Below are 9,466 nucleotides of genomic sequence, written 5' to 3'. Positions count from 1 at the left end.
TTGTACCCTTGAGCAAGGTACTTAACCTGCATTGCTCCAGTATATATCCAGCTGTACAATTGGATACATGTAAGTCGCTCTGGATAAGAGCATCTGCTAAATGCCTGTAATGTAATCTTTATTTCCTTTGCAATCCCATAGCACTCAGTTCTGTGAGTCGGTTGGAGTGTGCAATGTTTGTTATGAAGTAACACTTGCACCAACTATTTTCATGGGGTTTCTGCTAAAATTAGTGCAAGTGTTACTTAAAATGGAGTGCCTCCCTATAGTAGCACATCAGATTATTGCAATGGTTGGTTATTTTATTTACTTTTTGGGAGCCGCCTCAGCTACCTAGCTACAATGCATGGATGTAATAAATAGAAGTTAACTGAAAGTAAATTGGAACTGGTCTCCATGGTTGTCGAGGACATTGTCATGGATAGGTCGGATGCATGGATGCAATAAACAGAAGTTAACTGAAAGTAAATTGAAACTGGCATCTATGGTTGTCAAGGACATTGTCATGGAAAGGTCAGAGTTCAGGAAAGCAACCGGATGCGACGCTATTCAGCCGCAAATGGCAAATGCATGGCTGAATTTTTAGATTAACATTAAAAATTCTAATTTAAATCTTACTATTAATATTTCTCTACATTTCTTGTGGGCGTTTGCCATCCTGCTCTTTTGGGCCCTGTTGAAACTCCCACGGCACCTTTGTGTGCAAGTCCTTAAACAGCAATGGTCTCACACGCATGCTTGCTTACCTGAAGCTGATCACCAGCCAGCTCAGCTGTTGCCAATTGCGTCCCCCAGGCCTGTTTTAAAATTTCAGCCTGCTGTGTCTTTTGGGGTGAGCACTAGTTTGGTTAATCTTGTGGGCCTATGCTTGGAATAAAATGTCCCAGGAGCTCTGGAACATTTTTTCTAACTTCTTATTTGCTGGCTCTACCTCACATAGCGATATACCTGGGGGACATCAGAACCCCAGTGAGACGAAAGCACCTGTCTTTCATTGCTGTCGTCATTTTGGAAAGACGAGATCAGGCCTGTCTTTAATGGAGGCATGAAATTTATTTTCAAACTTTCATGAATGCATGAAAATTTTAGGGGCTGAAAGAACGCTCGTGAGGATGTGGATTGAGATAATCTTTCTTTAGAAAGCTCAGCCTTTCAAATAAAATAAATTGATACATTTTAAAAACCATTTTTGCGTGTCGGATATGCATGCAATTTTTTCTGGTCTAAAAAAAGAAAATTTTTTTTAGGCAGTGTCTTTCAATTAGAACTAATCGTCACAATCAGTTCTGCTACCACCCCCGTGTTTCATTAGAATTTTTTTTCTCTTTCTCACTATGCATTTTTGGTCATTGAACATCATAATTATTATTATTATTGATGATAATTATTATTACTTGATGATGATGATCATGACTATTATTATTATTGTTACCAATGATAAGTATCATTAATGATAATACTATGACTACTACTATGACATATTATTATTGTTATTATTATTATTATTATTATTATTACTGATGATCCTGACCTATGAAATGGACCAGCTGCTGAATATGTTGTACAGCATTCCAATGCACGTTTAGGGAGTCTGCCTACCAGCTCTCGTTCTGTCATAGGACCCCCACGCCTTTATTTTCCCTTTGTTAAATCTCTGCGTGAGATCGATCGACGAGCGAGGGGCAGAGTCATACATTGGAATGACAGGCCCAGGCAGCAGTCGGGATGTAGGAGATGCATGGACAGACCTGGAGAAATGCATCTTCAGCCTCCGGGCTAACCTCCGCAGTGGAGAAGTAAATGGAGGCTCCTATCAGGTTAACAGCAATAGGATTCAGGCCTCATAGGCCTTACCTGAAACGATGCTCCTCTGTGTACCCCAGGGAGAAACTACCAAAGACTCTTCTTGTTAAAAGAAATATAGAAATTAAGTTATGTATACACTGTGTCTAAGAACTGTTTTTTATGTGTGTATTTTCAGTGCTGCATATTAAATTAGATTCAAATTTTATTGTGATTGCACAGAGTACAAGTACTGGGACAACGAAATGCAGTAAAACTGGAGACGCTGAGCCTTGCGTTCTGCACGTGCCACCATCTTGGTCACCAGGTAAATAAATATTTGACCATGGAGATGCCGGGGATCGAACCCGGGGCCTCATACATGCAAAGCATGCGCTCTACCACTGAGCTACATCCCCTTCATATATGGTTATGGCACTGGACAAATATCAAAAATAAGACTACTGAGAGGCCAGCAGCTTGTTTTTATCCAAATTAATGCTGCGAAACGATCTAGCGACTGATAAGCCAGCACTGGTGACCAGCCTAGGGATGGTAGTGACCAGCCAAGTCAATTGCAAATCCACTGGGTTACCGGTCTCGGCACCAGTCTCAATAGCTGGCATCTCAGTCGCGAGATGGCTAGCGGGCTTTGCTTAGGATAGACCCGCAGCCGGCCTCTCTGTAGTCTTACTTATCCAGCACCATAGATGGCGGCGTGTAAAGCAGCGGTTATTTGTGACGTGGGCAACGATTTGCAATTTGCCCCCACGGTCCAGAATCAAATAATGACAATCCAACTGCTGTCTTGCCTCCAGCAGTCAACGGGGCACAATGGGGGTCAAATTCCCTGGCCCTTTCACGCACTCAAATGTGCTGTTGTAGTGTAACATTTTGGAACATAACATTTGAGGACAACCATTTTATCGTGGTAACAAAAGTATTCATGAAAAATAAATAAATGTATTTCACATGATGTATTGGAACGCCAGTTCTTTATGTAATTTCATTTATTATGTTGTCATTGTAAAATAAATGGAAAAACAGGCTAAAAAAGGTTGTAATTGCATTAATTGATTAGATGTTGCAGAGAAGACAGGGTAATGTATGAAAGTAATTTAGCAACAGACATAATAATAATCAGCTCCTCTTTAAACAATTAAGGACCCCTTTATTTGTTTGGAATGTTTTCTCTCTGTTAGGCGAAAATGAAGTATTAAAAATCAGCATTGCTTAAGAAGCCAAAAAAGACATTGGACCCCAGCCATTTACCTGTCCTGTAACATTACAACTGTTCTTACCCCCCCCCCCCCCCCCCCCACACCCCCCACCCCCCAATTGTATCCTTCCCTGCCTGGATCCAGGAGTAGAAATGTGGAACTACTACTTCTCCATGACCGACCATGTTACCTGCAGCACACACCACAGAACACCATTCAGATTTTTTATATTCACTCAATACCAAGTCCAAATTCAACAGTCATATCTATACAATTCTATGGTTATAAAATATTTATGTTATACAGTCATTTGACTGACCATTAGGATGCCTGAAGACCCAGGTGGCATGTACATTATTGTTCCAAAAAGACAATTTTTGCTCTCATACAAATTCATAAAGTTACGTCTTTTTAATGTGATGAATGGTCCAATTAGGCAACAGTAACACAAATTCATTCATTTATATATGAGGTGGAAACAGAATGTTCTATATGTGCATAGTGCGCGAGACCTGCAGTTGCCTCACTAAAATGAAATCACGTGAAACGAATCAATTCTTGAAAAAATAATAATAATAATTATAATAAAGTTAATTCAAGGGGGGCTGTGAGGTGCAGCATGTAGTGCAGCTAACTTGCAATCCATGTTAAAATATCCTTGTGTGCCCAGGGTTTATAGGAGTGAGCTGGAGCATACAGCAGGACAGCTGTCCTTAGGTAGAGCAATAGCTCGGGAGTGTGCTAGCCAGTAGAATTTTGTAGTAGTAGTGGACATTTTGTGGGTTGCAAATAAATGTAATTTAATCTCCCTGGCTGAACTGTGGATACATAAAACCACATGCTGTGGTATTGGTATATAAAGTGAAAACCACATTTACCAGTGTTGGTGACTGCTGCACAGCATTTTAGTAAATTAAGCATGGGAAACTTGTTTGAGCCAAAACCAGTATATGCATACGCACACACATACATCTGCGCACATTCCAGTTCTCTATAAATTGAATTTTAAAGTCCTGGTAAAGGGAAGGTTGCCTCCGATCCAAAGATGCTTGAGAGATTGATAAGATTAACATGTTGCAATGCTACTCAATAGAGAGCAGTGTCGGCCAGTTGTAGGCAGATTGTAATCTGTCAGAGAACCAAATAATATTAGTATGTGAATATGTATGGGAATATTCAAGAGACACATGGGCATTGAGTAAAACAATGATATTGGGTGCTAGCTCAAAAGCTAGCTAGCAAGCTGGCCAGTCTGTCAGTTGTTTCAGAAGATGTTTCATTCAGTTAAGCAAGATGCACAAATTTCACGAAGGGCCATCACACACCATGTAAAATGTCATGAAATTATTTTTTCACAAAACTGACTGTATATCATCTTGTAATTGTATTATTATTTTTTCCTTGACTGCCTAGGCATTATTAACTCATTATTCCAAAAAACATGGAAAAATGTATTTCATTTCTGAGCAGTGTAGTTCTAGTGGGTATAATTGCAATCAGTAATCAGTCCCATAAAATTACATTAATCAGTCTCATTGAGAATATTTAACCATAAATTTAGAATTTCAATTAATAATCAAATGTGCTGGTTTTAATGATAAAATATAATGAAATCGCAGCAGATGCAGCTGTTTTTACCTAGTATGTAATTACAGCATTGATTGATAGATATCTGAAGGCATGAATTTTTTTAATTGATTATTTTGGCTTCAGTGGCTAAAATGTTTGTTTACATACATGTATTTGCTGAATGTATTTACTGTAAAATAATGTAAGTTTAGCTGAATATGACAGATGAATATGACAGTGGTGCAAAAGAGAAGCAGGTTCAACCGAAAATATATACAACCAATCAGGTAATGAGGTATTGAGCGAATGCAAATGAGTAAGAACGCGCATAATTTAGGTTTAAGATAGGAAGCGTGACAGCGAGACTACTAATAAAGTGGCTGACCAATTCAAATAAACAGACATGCAGTTTGATTACATCCATTGGCATTAGTAAAGAAGACCAAGCTAAACTGAAGTCATTACTGGGGTCATCCACACATATTGGTGACTTTGACCATGTTTTTTTTTTTTTTTGTCTTTTTAAAACATGAGACCATGTGGTTATGACTCCTGTTGGTTTCCACGGTGATGCATGCAATGCAGGGGGTCTTGTCTTCCGCTGTTCAGTTTAATTGCTGTTTCCACTGCAGGATACAATGAACGTACTGTAGTTGCTTTCATGTGGCGCTGCAGTCTAGCATGGCTTACACAGAAGCCATCGTTTTTTTTAATTTTTTTTTTTTTTTAAATCAAGCCCGGGTGTTGGCTTTGTTTTTTTCTCTTTTGTTTTTTGGCTTGGAAGCTTAAGCTAGTGTTGAGCAACATCCAGCCAATCTCAACAAAGGGAGGGGGGGAGTACCCTGTCAAAAGGAAATTGGTGAAAAATGTAGAAATGGAGGGCAAATTCTTAATAGCAAGAGGTTAAGATATGCAATGCCTACACAGAAAACTAGGTTACCCTCCTCCACCACTCTTAATGTTTCCTGTGATTTTTTTTTCTTTCTCCAAAGAAAGATGTGCAAATTTTTCATGATCTACATAAATGTTCTTCATTTGCCTTGTTAAAGCTGAATGCAGAAGAGTGAAAGGGACTCATGCATACACATCCAACAACTACACAGGAGTTAAGGGCATGAAGGAGGGTTGGTTTAGGAAAAGAGACACCCACCCTAGCGCCAAAGGTAAGTGGTGCAGTGGAAATAACAAAAATATATACCCGGGCTATTCAGAGAGACTACCCAAAGTAAACACTGGAGCACTCATACGAAAAAAAGCATGTTTATGTAAATTATGTAAATAAGACATTTCGACTTAGCGTCAGAGTTGACTGCCAAACTACTCTGTAAATGAAGTTGCATCTAAAATGGTTTCCTCCCCTCAGAAAGCCAGGCAGTTGTAGATGGCATTGGTTGTGCGAGAAAGTCTGGGTTTTATGTTACGGTGGGTAAAATTGTTAGTTTTATGGTCACAAAGGACTGTTGTTAAGCTGCAACTTAGCATATATGTGATGTTATTTACATTTTTGTATGTCACATTAGCTGACATCAAACCATTGTAGGTTAGAAAAGGACAAATGCCAGTAACAGATTGCATGTGAGCGGCAGTAGTGAGTGCTTTGTCATTTGCCCTGTGACACTCGCTCGCTAAGTTGTACCCTTGATGGAGTCATTAGTTTATACAAACCACAGCCAGCAATCCCATGGGGCGTCACCGGTGCCAAGACATGTTTGCCGCGAAGAACGCGCAACAAAACAGAGCTTCGGAGAGACAAATCGAAAACGAAATGTCACTTTGTCTCGCTCCGTTGACCCCGTTCATTCAAGAATGTTATCTTGGAGGAGAGACAGTGGAGATGAGACGAGTTGATCAGTATCTTGGAAGACAGAGACCAAATGCATAAACATGAGGGCATTGGATAGCGTCTCTTTTCTTCGAATGCACTTTATTTGAAATACAAGTTGGGGTGAAACTGCACACCATTTGTCACAGCCCATGCATACTGCTATAACTGCATACAAAAAAATGCATTATGTGAACTGAATGTCATTTAGCTGGAAATGAATAGACATTGCTGTTGTACAGAACTGAAAATCTCAAGCTTAAATGATTGTTTATAAATGTTTTATTATTCTGTTTAAAGGGGAGGTGGGTGTATACTGGAAAATGGAAACGGAAGATTTCTGTGGTAACCATGAAAAATGCTTTCGAATCCCAATGATTTTTGTGTGCACCTTGCTCTCTCAATATGTTTCCTCTGACAGAGAAGTAACGATGTGTTGGGGGTGAGATTGATGGAAAACACTGTGGAACAGCAAGAGACCGGAGAGGAAAACAAAAGCCTTCAACTCTCAGCATTTCCAGGAAGGATGCATCAATAGTGCAGTGTGTGTGTGTGCTGCCTCTATGTGTGCGTGCATGCGTGCGTGCATGCGTACATGTGCCTGTGTGTTTCTGTGTGCTGCCTCTGTGTGTGTGTGTGTGTGTGTGTCTGTACGTGTGTGCATGTGCCTGTGTGTTTCTGTGTGTGCTGCCTCTGTGTGTGTGTGTGTGTGTGTGTGTATGCATGTACACATATGCCTGTGTGGTTTGTGTGTATGTGGTTTGTATGTGTGTGTGTACACGTGTGTGTGTGTGCAACTTTGAAATATCATAGGTTTGAACATTGGAAATGAGGCAGTCTTGTGCTTTTTTATCCTACTCCATACTGTACAATTAAGGCAGTTATGCATTTAGTACAAGCTAACAAGTGCGAGGGTTTGAATTTTGGCCAGGGCCCTTCTGTATGGAGTTTGCATGTTCTCCCTGTGTCCACGTGGGTTTCTTCAGGGTGATCCAGTTTCTTCCCACAATCCAAATGACATTCAGCTTAGAATATAATTAATGATTAATGTTTAAATAATATTTTAGCGTTCAGGCTGTGTCGGCTTTGGGAATAATTTGACTAGAGCTTTTGGGGCTGGTTCGGGTTGGACCATAAAGTCGTTGTGCTTAGGCCCGATGCTGACCTCTAACTGGGTTAGGGTTAGGGTTAGGGTTAGGGTTAGCGGGTTAGCGGGTTAGCGTCCCAGTGTCCCATGTGTGTCCAGTGGAGGAAAGATGTGTTGAACTGCTCTGCCCCTTTTAGTTATTAAGCGTATGTTTTGTTACCTGTGATAGATTGGCGGCCTGTCCAGGGTGTATTCCTGCCACTCGCCCCCCGCTCCCCCCCCCTTTGGATAAGCGCGTATAGATGGATGGATGTATTGCTACGTTGACAAAAATGAGTACACATTTCATTGAACAATTTACTTAATATTTTTCTGAGAAATATATACAGTGCCGCCTAATGTAATTGTTGAAGGGCCATCCGACTCCTTGGTCCCTCTCCCTGGGCACCAGTGGTAATCAGTGTCTGAAAGGGAGGGAGGTTCAGTGTCTTTTATAAGCTGGTATGCCAGTATTAGTGACTACAGTTGGATAAGGACAGTTGTCGTGACTTAGTATATAGTCACATCAATATATTCTTGTTTCAGATTGGCTACTTTAATTGCGTAGCTATAAGCCTTTTTTAAATTAAAGTATCTGACAAACAAACATATTAATGAATGAATATTATGTTGGATTTCCACATGGTGCATTTCTATTTCAACTATCTGCTGTCTTTGTTCAGTACAAACATTTGAATTTGTTCCCCTTCAAACTGTTTGCCATTCCACATTTTATTATTAGTACTACTAAATTATGTCCTTTGTCATATTATGCTGGTAGGCTATTTATTTATTTATTGATTTATTTGCGGTGGTAATGGAAAGTGTGGCCTTGAAGACAGCTAATATAAATTATTTATTGGGACTGCGTGGTATGCATCATGTCACACTAGTGCTGTAATTACTGTTGGCCCTCTCAGAATGGTTATGTCCAATAGGTCTTATTAGAAGCTTAAATGTCAATGTGCATTCGCATTAGGGGGAAGCTATCAGACTTACGTATCTATTGTACTTAGTGGGGTGCGACAGGAGAAAGGAAAAGGGTAGATGTGAAAGCCATCGTAATTTACACACGGCGGGATGGCATCTCTAGCTCCTCCCATCAGCATGGCGGGATCTGAAAGGACTGAGGCTCAATACTGCTAATGCTAAAGGACAATGGGACTCATGTTACCCACAAGGGAAACGTAGTCAGTCATGCTGAAATTTCAGTCGCATAAATTTGTAGTGGGCTGGAAAAGTCAACGTAACGTGCCATCGATATCCTCTTCTGCAAGCTCAGCATTCTTCCCTGTTCGGATGTTGCTTTCCCAGGATAATGGATGTTTACACGTGCGTAGTGTGCTCACCGGCAATAAACAAGTCCCTTAAGTCCATCTCGTTGAAGTTAATTTTTAAAGCGAGACACTGTTTCCCTCTCAGCTGGACCGATGCCTTGTGCCTGAGAGTGATGTGGAATTGAAGCGAATGATGAAGTGGCTGTAATTCTGACAAAAGGACCAAAGGAAATTCAGCCATCTGCACACGAACAAGAAGCTAAATATGGTAGATGATTCTGCTTGTGATAACCTGCCACTATACTTATGGCATTTTAGTGGTTATGATGGTGTATCCACTTTCTACTAATATATATATATATAATAAATAGTGCATTCTACACCTCCTTTCATATGCAGGGAAAGTGCGTCCCACAATAAAGATAATTTAAAATGAGGTGACTGAGGTGTCCCAATGCAATATTTTCCAGAAACAATGAATACATGCAAATCATGCATAGTAACTGTCCTCCTTTATTGATGTGTTAATGCTTGCCCAGCAATGTCATGCTGTGTAATGATGGCAGATCCAAACAACAAAATATTGAAGGGCTTACTCTAGAATGATTTTGTATCCCTCTATATACTGTAAAGTGGGTAAAGACCTATGTAGAAAGTATTTCTTTACTCG

General features: G+C 40.1%; 1 non-coding gene across 1 annotated transcript; it reads right to left on the bottom strand.

Annotated features, from left to right (window-relative positions):
- Positions 1-2,129: 2,129 nt before the first annotated feature.
- trnaa-ugc lies at positions 2,130-2,201 on the bottom strand. The gene has a single exon. It is a non-coding gene; the product is annotated as a tRNA-Ala (tRNA).
- Positions 2,202-9,466: the final 7,265 nt, after the last annotated feature.

This window comes from Anguilla anguilla, chromosome 12, assembly GCF_013347855.1.
Source record: "Anguilla anguilla isolate fAngAng1 chromosome 12, fAngAng1.pri, whole genome shotgun sequence".
Lineage (NCBI taxonomy): Eukaryota > Metazoa > Chordata > Actinopteri > Anguilliformes > Anguillidae > Anguilla > Anguilla anguilla.
This window is presented reverse-complemented; position numbering and strand designations above follow the sequence as displayed.